At 42.3% G+C, this 12,713-nt stretch overlaps 1 protein-coding gene across 1 annotated transcript in view; it reads left to right on the forward strand.

Moving 5' to 3' along the window:
* The window catches only part of LOC145985130 (RNA helicase aquarius), a 195,012-nt gene that overhangs the window by 64,644 nt on the left and 117,655 nt on the right, over window positions 1-12,713 (forward strand). The gene's annotated exons all lie outside the window — the stretch shown is intronic.

The following is a 12,713-nucleotide window of genomic DNA, read 5'->3' on the forward strand; positions in this document are numbered from 1 at the left end:
GTGAAAGTAATCGCTACAACTTTACAGTGTGTGTTACAGACGTAATTGCATACATAGCATGATTAAATCACGATAAAACAAAGACCGAGTCTACTGCCACGCGCATCTTTTTTGAGGTTCCAGCAGAAAAAGAACGTGGCAGCAGACACTGCCTTTTTTAATAGCCTCACCTCATTTGCAGTTTGAAATTTGAAACACAACTACTGCGAAATCAAATTCAGAAAAATGTAGCCATTGCCGTAGCGTCACCAAATGGGGGGAGGGAGCGAACAACATTAGTTGACTCAAAGCATGCTCAAAGCATCCCTAGAAAACTATCCCACATATGCATTTTAAATGTGATGTTTTACGGTAACACAAGTGGAAATGAAAACTAAAATAAAAAGCATTTGCTTCCTGCGCCCCCCCTTTCACACTTTTTGCTGACTCAAGTGAACGTCACCAGCATAACGGAGGGGGGGGGGGGTCGTACTTGGAACTACCTTTCGGGGTCAGAATCGAAAAGTTTTCCATTCACAAAAAGAACGTTCAGGACAGGATTATTTGCTAAATAACTGTTACATTTGCGAAATCATTATTATTATTATTATTATTATTATATTCTCTATTAATTTGCTTCCCAGGTCCCAGGAGGTTAGCAAATGTACACTAACGTAAATTTTACTAAAACAAAATTTTGCGGGCAAGCGTCCCTTTGCCCCAACCAAGATACGCGTATGGTCAGCCGTCCTCCCCAAAAGAAGTAACACTTCGTGTCTTCAAAAGTAGTCTAACCCTAACTTTAATCGCTTATAACACGAAATCTCTGAGAGATATTCACACTTGATATTCTGCATTAATCACATTTAATTAAATATATTTTAATTACTTCAGGTTGCCTGTTCGTTCCATACGGGAAATTCTATAAAGTTTTTTTTTCTTTTCAGAATGCCAATTTCGAGGATGTATCAGAAATTATCACAGGTCATAATTCACAGTTATGTAATTCTACAGAGAGGAGATTTATTAATAAAAAGCGATTTCGGTACTCAGTAACATATCGCCTTAGCTTCCCACGCCAAAAATTGGGTGTCATTGGTATAAGAAATATATAGCTATATTTCATAATATTCCTTTTGTTCTAACCAGTGACGACGCAAGAGGGGGGTGGCGGGCGCCCCCCAGTCAGACACTTTGTCCCCCGTAAGCATTATTATCGATTTTTTGTTTTACTATGTTGCCACATTTAAAATTTATCTCAAAGGCTCAAAATGCTGAGAAGAAATGTAGCTGTAGCTGATTGATTGATTGAATTAAAATTTCTGGGTGCGTCGGCACTTAAGGCCATTTCGCACCCTTCTATGTATACGGGGAAATGTCCCCTTATCTAAAATTCTGACTGAAAATTTAAAAAAGAGGTGTAGATAGCCCCTTGGGAAAAAAACTAAAAGTGCAAGGTTGTAAAGAGACCTGCATGAGACAAACACGACACATTAAGAAGTCAGAACAAACAAACTAAAAAACCTCCTTACAGACGGTGGAAGAGTCCAGTTCTTCGCAAAAAACTAAAAACATTTGTTAAAATACTGCTGTCATCACCCACGAGGGATGACAAACAGCCAGAAAGGTTAAAAGTCTGCCGGAGGTAAGCAAGATCGACACATTCAACGAGAATGTGTCGAATGCTTAATAAAACTAAAACATTGCAAACACGACACAACGGAGGGTCCAGCCCTTGGAGCAGGTGACCATGCGTTAGACGGCTGTGACGCATGCGGGTAAGAATAACTTCTTCTCGCCGAGAGGGACGGGACGAGGAACGCCAAGCACCTATGGTGGGCTTAACAGCGTGAAGCTTGTTCCCCGTTTCCGCATCCCACTCGGCCTGCCAAGTGTCAAGAAGGCAACAACGGAACACATTCCGCAGGTCGCTAGCTGGCAAAAAGGTGGACGAGAACGTCGCCATCTGCATCAGCAGACTTGGCGGCAGCATCTGCTGCTTCGTTCCCCAGAATGCCCACGTGGCTAGGGACCCAACAGAAGTGTACATCCGCGCTCGCAGATAAGGACACAAGTCGTCTTAATAGGCGTTGCGCCCGGATGCCGGGAATACGGCGAATCCAGAGACTGCAACACGCTGGTCGAATCGCAGCACACAAGAACTTTCTTCAGCCCATTCACGTCTGCAAAGTCCAGTGCCTTTAGAATGGCGTACAACTCTGCCGTATAGATGGAACAGGCAGGATGTTGCGAGTAACTGGAACTTTGAGAGTCTAGGACGAAGGCGCAACCAACAGATTCCACTGTCTTGGACCCATCCGTGTAAAACACATTAAAATTGGGGTGCTTCGCACGAAGTTCTAAAAACCGTTGCTGGTATACAACCATTGGTGTTTCTGTCTTTGAAAGGGCAGTCAGAGAGAAATCGATAGAAGGTGCAGGAAACTCCCAGGTCGGGAGAGGCGGAATGAGTGGAGAGACGCCAGGAAGATCACTGTCAACACCAGGTGCTGACAGGATCTCGTCTGCACGAACACCAAATGGTCTAGTGACACTAGGGTGGAGCCGATACCTTGCCCCTACTCTCGTCGGAGATGGTGTCAAATGAATAATGTGAAGGCATCGAGCGAAGATGGAAGAAGTAGTTCACTACCAGCCGCTGTCTTCGCAGAGACAGCGACGGCTCAGATGCCTCTACGTACAAACTGGCGACTGGACTGGTCCGAAAGGCACCAGAGCACACGTATACGAGCATGGTGGACGGTGTCTAGGATGCGAAGTCTAGATGGGCGGGCAGAAGAATACACAACACATCCATAATCAAGCTTCGACCTGATGAGTGCACGGTACAGGCGAAGCAGTACCGTCCTATCAGCACCCCAGGAAGTATGAGATAAAACACGTAAAAGGTTGAGAACTCGAAGACAAGAGAACTTTAACTAGCGAAGGTGAGGTAGCCATGTTAATTTCTTATCGAAAATGAGTTCCAGGAAGCGGACGAAGCACAGGGGAGATTTCCCCATGTACAGGTCAGGATCGAAATGACATGTACGCTGACGACAAAAGTGGACACACACGGATTTCTCGGATGAGAAGGTGAAACCTGTTTGGGAGGACCACTCAACCAAACGGTTTATCGTCAGTTGGAGTTGACGAGAAGCTGACGCAAGATTCCGTGAGCGACAAATGATCGTGAGGTCGTCTACATAGAGGAGGCCATGTACAGGGGAGAGAATGTTTGCCATAACACTGTTCACTGCTATGGCAAACAGAGTCACACTTAATACGCTGCCCTGCGGGACACCGTTCCCTTATTCGTGAAGATCCGAAAAGGAGTTCCCAACACGTACGCGGAAAAAGCGATCTGATAAAAAGTTTTGAATAAAGTACGCCATATGGCCACGCACGCCCCAAGAATGGAGCTGCTTTAGGATGCCAAAGCGCCACGTTGTCATATGCCTTTTGGAAGTCCAAGAAAACTGCAACTAAATGTTCCTTGTTGAGGAATGCATCCTGAATATGTATTCCAGCTGAACCAGATGGTCCAGTAGCGAAAATTTCGCTACAACTACAGGAATGTTGTAGCTTCGCTACCGCTACAACTACAATTTTCAAAGTGTAGCGCCGCTACAGTTACGGCTACAAATTTTGTAGCTAGCTACAGTAGCGCCGCTACAAGTAGCGCGCTACTTCCGACCACTGGTCGTTAGTGACAACGCTATTAGCAAAAGACATTCAAAGGTAATTCAGGATTTGGTTGGTTGATTATGAACAGTAAGGCTAATCGAGACGGACCTACAGTTTAAAGTGCCTCCACCGGGTACCGAAACCGAGACAAAAAGTGATCCAAGAAAACCGACACTACATGTCAGTTGTTGTTGATGCATCGCATTTTATTACTATTCAGGGACTTGATTTTCGAGATGATGAGTCTGAGGCAAGCCTTAACAAAGGGAATTCCTTCGATACTCTTGACGTTTATTTCAAAATGAGGGGATATTATTCGGAAATGTATTGAACTTGAGCCTTAAAATGTAAATTACACTCAAAATTCGATTCAAATAAAATTTATCACACTTATTCTCAGCAAAATAAGCCGTGAAGTGGAAGAGGCGAAAGTATTCCCACTCATGTCAGATGAAACGAAATTCATTGCGAGAAATTAACAGGACAGATATTTGTATCGCGGGCAAGTAAAAGAACTGTTTTTAGGATTTGCCACTCTTCAATCATTAGATGAAGGTTCGTTCTTTCTCGTAAATATCAAAAATCGAAGAACTTCTTCCCAAGAACTCATAGGTGCCTGTAATTTTGTAGCACAAACATACGTTGGAGTGGTAGAGTGAGAGGGTTAGAATATTTCTTGAATTATGAGATAACTGTAACCTTTTTCAGATGTTTATCCTGTGATAACATTTCTCTGAAAGGTGAAACGCAGATTTGCCCAAAACTCTTCAGCGGTACGAAGATGGAACGAAAGTATTCCACTTAATGGATTTCTTCGAAATCGTAGGAAAGTATAAATTGACATTTCACAAGGTTCACACTCTGGTTGTATTCTCTGTAACAATTCCAGTTTCCAATGCAGCGCGTGAAAGAACCTTTTCGTGTTTGAAACCTTTGAAATGCTTTGCTCGAAACAGGATGCTGGATGCCAGCAGCCTCATTTGGCTGTCCTTGCTATTGAGAAGAAATGTCAAGTCCTGGACGTACCGAAGGTAGGCAATGTGTTCTCCAAAACACATACATCAGAATTCTCCTACAGGGAGAATTACACTTCGTTGTTTCTAATATTTAAGAAGATTAATTTCGTCCAACGTCATGTTTATTTTTCAAGAAAATTAAACTCTTCGAAACATTTTCTTTCGTCATTTAAATTCTTATCTTATAACTTGAGTATTTATATCAGTAGTTTCATCCCAAGGAAGATGATGCATTATAATATTATAAATGTCTTCCAATACTGAAATAGTCCACTAGAAACAACGCAACCTGCGGCAGTTCCCACGAATGAAAAAAATAATTAATGCCTTTATTAAAGCGAATCATATGGAGATAAACTCGTAATCAAGAAGTAAATTTAGGCAGTAAACGTCCACTTTGAATAAATGACAAAAACAAAACATCATACACGAATATAATAATAATAATAATAATTATTATTATCATCATTATAAGTATTTTATATATATATATCGGGCGTTTTAATGTGACTGCCCCCAACAATATTTTGTTGCCCCCCTTCCACCCCCCCCCCCCCCGTCACTTTTCCCTGGCGCCGTCACTGGTTCTAACCCATGAATTGAACAATAAGTAAGCATCTTTGAGAAAAATAAAATGTTTTCTCACACTGGGTTTGTTTGCGTTGCGTGCTGCATGTCCGCAAACAGATACATTGTTTGTGCTGTACTGCATTGCCTCTGTGGTCTAGTGGACACCGTAACGATCTGCGAAACTAGAGCGAAGCGAAATTGTGAACTTTACACGCGAGGAACATAGTGCTTCCGAATACGAGTTGGTGAACACCAAGGGAAGGCAAATTTTACCGATTTCAATGCCATCTGGTGGTTTCAACAGTCACGCTGTGCTGTAGTCATCACAGATATTACGAAAGTGGGTGTGGCGATTTTTATTGCGGTCATTCAGGAGTGCCATTCATGAATAGTCGAGATAGGAGGTCAAATTACCACGACTTCCAGCTGTTTGGACTTCATATTTCTCTCTCTCTCTCTCATTGTGCGCCTCCAATTTTTACAAGGAGTTACAGAACTCCCCAAAGTCCTGAATCAAAATTATACCCTGTGTAGCCCATAGACGGATTGTTCGTCCACCCAACTTTTTTCTTTGGTGGGAACGGGATAGTGTTTTTTGTAATAGAAATTAGACCAAATAAACAATACATCATTGGACAGAAGTTGAATTACGTTTTCATTTAAGCATCGCTGCTACATAAATAGCAACTTGTAGACTGCCAAGGGAATTACAACGGGTAAGAAGTATTCAGCCCGCATGAGGTGCAGTTATGGATGGAACTGCGTCGAAACTTCGTTCTGTCTTGGTCTCGTGTCAAGTTAAGAAATTCCTGTCGGTTTTTTTTTTGTCACCTCACGTCACGGATGATTGTAAATGCCGAGTATGAAGCTTGAACCGATCCGTAAATGGAAAACTGTTTAGTTCATGTAAATGTTTGTAAAACAGGAAAAATACGTCGCAGGTTAATTTGTAACTTCTGCTATGGACTACTAAAATAATAATAATAATATTTCGCCCATTTTATCTCCAGAAGCAGGGAATTTGCAGAATCTGTATACATATTAGGAAACATTATACAAATTGCAACGTCCCGTGCATGCATATGAAGGGGGTGGGAGGGAAGTTGAAGTGATGTGATCGGCACCACGCTCCGACAACCTTTACTTCCCAGGGTAACCATTTATGAGAGCTCCATGCAGGGGCATTGCTAGAAGAATTTCACCTGAAATCGCCTACAATCGAACCTAGGTCTCCAGCGTGGCAGTCAGACATCCTAACTACTGGACCAGCAAGTCTTTACACATGAGTACACTGGCGGTTTCAGGATTCGTGAACAAGGGGTACGATAAGCAAAACAGCCTCCCCCCCCCCGGTACTTATACAGAATGAAAATTAGTGTTGCTCATGGGACAAGACATGTCCCGTCTCGTCTCGACGGGACAGCCTTTTCAAAATTCGAGACGAGACGAGACGAGACTCACCACCTGTCTCGTCTCGTTTTCGAGACGAGACGAGACAGTTCGTGAAAAGTCTCGAAAAAAATATAAACAAAATAACTAATCAATTGCAAATATTTGGGCCTCCCCCGTGGCGCAGTGGTAGCGTCGTCGCCTTGTAATCAAGGGGTCCCGTGTTCGATACCCGGTGGAGGCACGTAGTGGTTCGGATCCCACTTTAAACTGTAGATCCAGTCCCGATTAGCCTTACTGTGCACAAAGTGGACTTAAAACAGTAAATCAGCAGCAAATATTTATTTATTCGGAATAAAGCTTTTCCTTTGGAAACCGAAAACAGCTTCTATTACATGAAAAAGATCTGTAAGATTCCGCCTCGAAAAATCCTAATTCGTCACACGTTGTCCGTAACGAATTTGCCAGACTTGAGCCTCGTATTCCAGCTATCTTAACTTGCAAAATTCCTACCCTAAGAGATCTCTTCCATTCATCCTTGCGCAAAATGATCCGGAGGTAGTCACTGCCATTGTTTACTACGGCCCTGTTCCAGCCATACTGGCGACAATCGTCATAAAATTTATCGCCCAAACAGACCCTTCTTTCATTTGCGACCCTCTTCTCAAAATCCACAGCAGCCTCGAGTGCTGGTTGCAAACCCCTAAGATTTCGTACTAAAAACCTAGGTAAAGGTAAATTTCTAAGTGCATATAGCACGGTGCCATTTACGGGATGTGGGGGAAAGGTGATTTTGGAGTGATCAGCACCACACTCCGCCGTCCAGGATTGCCCCATGCACCCATTGATATGACGCTGTTGAGCCCCGGAGCTGCTTTATGCTGGGACCATCCGATATTTATTCACCCACTCTGGAAATCGAACCCGGGTCTCCCGCCTGGCAGTCAGACGCCCTAACGACTACACCACCACGGCTCTAAAACCTAGTAAAAAGCTTAGATACTCTACTTTGGCGTAACGAACATAAAATTGCCTGAAGTCATAGGAGTAATAAGCTACTGGCGACAGCAACAAGTGTAGCCTGGAAATGAACCCTCAGTAATAAATGCATCCTTCCGAACGGAAGCGATTCGACCGACAAGCGGCAAGGGTTGCTTTGTCGCTTGCGTGTCGTTCGTACTGGCCCGTTTTCTAATAGCGTGTATAGTGTCATGTCTGTCTGTTGGTAGTGAATTCACAGTGAAAGCTTGCTTATAGACTAAGGGAGGTTTCACATCCAAGCGACCCGCGACCCGTAACACGTGTCACTTCAGGATTTCACCAATCGAACGCAGGTTTGTGCGGCCTGACATGCCCCTACGCTGTGAAACGTTGCTGTTGATTGGCTCCTTCCAAAGCGACATTTGTCGCGTGTCGCTTGTCGCTCCTGTCTGAAAGCTCCCTAAAGGAGCGTGTCGATTTGGTGCAAAAACTCTGTTTCGCTTGTTGCCTGTTGCTTCAACCTGAAAGCTATCTTAGGGAAATTTCACACCGAAGCGACAAGCGACAGGTATAATTCACACACAAGTGACAAATGACACAATCACCTTCAGTCTGAAGGAAAACATTCACCCCGCATCCGTGAACAACGGACTGAGGCGTCAAGAGACACGTGTAGCTTCTCGTGTGTCTTCTGTTCGAAAGGTTGCATTGACTACTGAAAGTTCGCTTCCAAGCGACTTCCAAGAGACTCGTGTCGCTTGTCGCCTGTAACTTTGGTGTGAAATCTTCCTCACAGGAAACGTTTTGAACCGAAGCGATACAACAAGATGCTCGTCTTGCTTGTCGCTTGCATGTTGTTCTGATACCGTGTATCGTCGCGAGGGTTGTTATCCGCGCATGCGCGGTGAATGCTTGCTTATAAACGGAAGTGTCCCTGTTGTTCGTTGCTTCAGTGTGATACTTCCGTGTCGCTTGTCACATTCAACAAGCCACAGGAGAGAAGCGACAAGCAGCATGTCTCGCTTGGAAACGAACTCTCAGTAAACGTAACTTTTCGAACCGAAGCACCACGTGTCTCTTGTCGCTTGCGTTTCGCTCAAATTGGGTCGTTTTCTTAATATCGAGCATAGAATCGCTTCGATCTGTTGATACTGCCCGTGCGGTGAATACTTTTATCATAGACGGAACGGAAGGGGATCCTGTCGCTTGTCACTTCAGTGTAAACCCCCGTGTGGCTTGTCGCCTGTCGCGTGTTCCTTCTGTCTGAAAGCTCATTACGTGTACGATGGATAAAGAGTTAATGGGAGTCAGAAAAGTAAGGCAGATTCTATACACTATCTAGCTATTGATAATCAACAAACTTTATTTGAAATATTCATGTTCTTATGATTAATGAATCATATTTATTTTCACTATACAGTGAGCAAAGTAATTTAAGGTTTAACCCATTTTCGAGAATAATATTTTGTCATGTCTCCCAGTTTTAACTTTTGTTGGCATAATATCCTGCATTAATTTTCGAGACGAGACGAGACAAAACGAGACGAGACGAGACATAACCCTTCGAGACGAGACACGAGACGGGACAAACAAATATTTTCGAGACGAGACGCGAGACGAGACAGCATTTTCACGAGACGAGACAGACCAAAGTCTCGTCTCGTCTCGTCTCGTTTCGTGGGCAACACTAATGAAAATCGATTACACAGTCTTTTATATATTACAATACCTTTACCAATTGACGTGACTAATGTACAATTTACTGCAAAAGTGAAGCAAGTGCAAAAGCACACCTATTTTTGCGTAAGTGCGTAATCTATTTTTGTTCACATTGAATTTCAATAAATTTAAAATTTCCTGCTTTTCCGTTGATCCATTGATAATTTTGTACAATAAAATTTGCTCGTGGATTTCTCATCTAGTAGAATGTATTATACTAATTTTTTTCTAGAAATTTTATATGTAGTATCTGTATGACATTTTTTTATAAGTTTAAAAATACAGTATAATTAACGTAAGATCTTTTTGGAATATACAGCACTAGTAAAAAGGATCCCATATTATAGAGGCATATGCTTCTAACGAAACTATTAACATTTAATTATTAATGTTTAATAATTAAATAATATAATTAATGCCTCTATATTGTTAATGTCTTTTGTATTTGTTATAATAAAACCTAGTACATGATACGAGGTATTACATACAATATTTTTTCAATACGTGTTCCGAAAGACGAAAGTTAACTTATGATCCACCACTTACCATCCACTTTACACTCTAAGCAGACGAAATCTACGTTCCTCTTGTGGCGCCTATGCCGTAAGGTTTATTTAATTTTTCTCTATTTGTACTGAAATGTTTGTGCATGTTACAAATACCAAGATTAACAGTTGTGTTTACAAAAGAAGCCTACGAGGGCCGTACGATCTGAATCTATCAATGCAATGCGATACATTAACATTTCTGCACAAGTTCTTTTCAACAAACATCATCAATAATTCATCGAATCGATCTTGTGTCATGGTGGTTCTTATTTTTCATTTCAACAAAGTCAACTTCGAGAAACTTCTCTACGCTGGCTGTCGAAATTGGTATCCACAAAAATGATCTAATGATTGAGTTTAGTTGAGTTGGTGTTTTAAGTCCACTTTATGCACAGTAAGGCTAATCGGGACTGGACCTACGGTTTAAAGTGGGATCCAAACCACTGTGCCATGTGCCTCCACCGGGTATCGAACCCGGGACCCGTTTATTACAAGGCGACGACGCTACCATTGCGCATCGGGGAGGCCCCATCTAATGATTGACTTTACTGTTAGGTGAAGAACAGCTGTCGCTGCAGATCTGAAACACTCCACCAATAAGGGAATGGTCTTAGCTTCAGAAAACTGCGCATCGTTTCTCAACAAGGCAATTACACCTTCCAGAAGAGAATAGTCTACGTCGCAAAACTCAGCCACCTCTCTGATCTTCTCCTCAGACGGCAATTTCTGCCTCAACACTTCTTGGAAGGCTTGTAGGCGAGAACGGCATCTTTGGGAGAAGCGATCGTTCATATCAACGAGGACTCGATCCAGTACAGCAAAGTATGCTGCTCGTGATCCCTCTTCCCTTGTACTGATATTTTATGTTGAGGGGTTGTCATCGTAGCGTACATTGAACTGGCGTTCGCGCTTTGAAGGAAGAAGAATTTCATATTTTTCGCATTCAGCCATGAAACCTTCATATATTTGTTTTGGGTGGTGTTTTCCAAAGCTTCAACACCTCCTAGAGCACTGTCCATATCCGTGTCAAGTCGTTGGAATGAAACATTAAATGTATTGATGACATTCAGGACGGACCTCAAAAGACGAATCCACAGAATGAAGTCAAATGACTGGATGGTGAAGAGCAGTCCTTTAGCCTGAGCAGAAACCTTGGCATCTTCTGAGTTGTCCTGAAGATCCTTAAGGGCTTGAATCACCACAGGAAATTTTTCTGTTATGATGTCCTCCACTTCTGACCGACAGGACCATCTTGTATCGCTGAGTTTTTTTAGAGTCCTTAACTTCAAGTCGACTGAATTCTGAATGTCTTCAAATACTGCATGTCTTTGAGCCGAGCACTCAGTGAAGACATACAAAGCCTCCAGGGTACCAAACAGTGAAAAGGACTCGCGTAATCTAGTAATACGAGATTTAGACAGAACGGTGAAAACATCTCTTCCACAGAAATCACTCACTTTCGCCTGTAATCCGTTCCAACGGCCCTGCATATTTGCTGCTCCATCGTAACACTGCGCTAAGACTTTTCCATTTGACAACTCCATCACTTCCAATGACATCCGCAAGAGATCCAGTAAGTACTCCGCTTTTGTCGACTTCGCTCTTTTGAGCGCAATTAGGGTTTCATGAACTTGTAAGCGTATGAATATTGCCACCTGTTCATGTTTCGAACGGTCCGTTGTTTCGTCCATCATCACAGAAACATGTTTAGTTTCTTTGAACGATGTACCCATTTTGTCGGTCATAACGTCGTGGATTGATTTGATGATGTCATTTTGGATGGTTTTCGAGGTGTACTTTGCGTTATCAGTGCCTTCTTCCCTATGCCACCCCAACACAGGATGGAACGTACGTATCCGGCTACGTTCTGCCTTCATGTCGCCCCGGCGTAAGTGAAACAACAGGGGATAGGGTCAAGTGCCTATATTTCGGATAGGTTCCTAATTTCGGATACCAAGAAATTTCCACCTTAGAACAGCAGCACCTAAGTGCAGATAGTGTGAACTAACACGCTACTTCGTCCCCCAGTTTCACCCTTGTCCGTGACCTTGAGCAATGTTTCTTTAGTGTGTGGCTGTTATTTCTGACTTTTCCGGAGTTTTGATGTAATATTCCACCATCCAAACTTAAGGCCTACAACTAGAAGGTTAGTATTTTCTCACTTCTGTCTAAATTTTATATAATCTTGAGATATTCAGCAAACATTATTACGTAGTTTCAGTCACATTATTTCAGAGGGGGAACGCACGGAATCGCCATATTGAATATGCGACTGGGTTTCCTAATTTCGGATGCTACACGGGTACCTAATTTCGACTATCCGAAATTGTGCACCCTTTCCAAATACTCATTAGTAACCCTATCCGAAATTAGGAAATACCCTATCCGACATTAGGCAACCTTTTTGTCAGCACTTCTGTCTAAATTTTATATAATCTTGAGATATTCAGCAAACATTATTACGTAGTTTCAGTCTAAATTTTATATAATCTTGAGATATTCAGCAAACATTATTACGTAGTTTCAGTCACATTATTTCAGAGGGGGAACGCACGGAATCGCCATATTGAATATGCGACTGGGTTTCCTAATTTCGGATGCTACACGGGTACCTAATTTCGACTATCCGAAATTGTGCACCCTTTCCAAATACTCATTAGTAACCCTATCCGAAATTAGGAAATACCCTATCCGACATTAGGCAACCTTTTTGTCAGACTAAAAATATGCATACAATTCTTTGTTTCAAAAAATATACCAAGTATTTCTTATAAATGTTAATGTAACTTTCAGAAACATTAATAAATATATGTTCAATGTTTAT

The sequence above is a fragment of the Lepisma saccharinum genome, chromosome 3 (assembly GCF_977018435.1).
Source record: "Lepisma saccharinum chromosome 3, izLepSacc3.1, whole genome shotgun sequence".
Taxonomy (NCBI): domain Eukaryota; kingdom Metazoa; phylum Arthropoda; class Insecta; order Zygentoma; family Lepismatidae; genus Lepisma; species Lepisma saccharinum.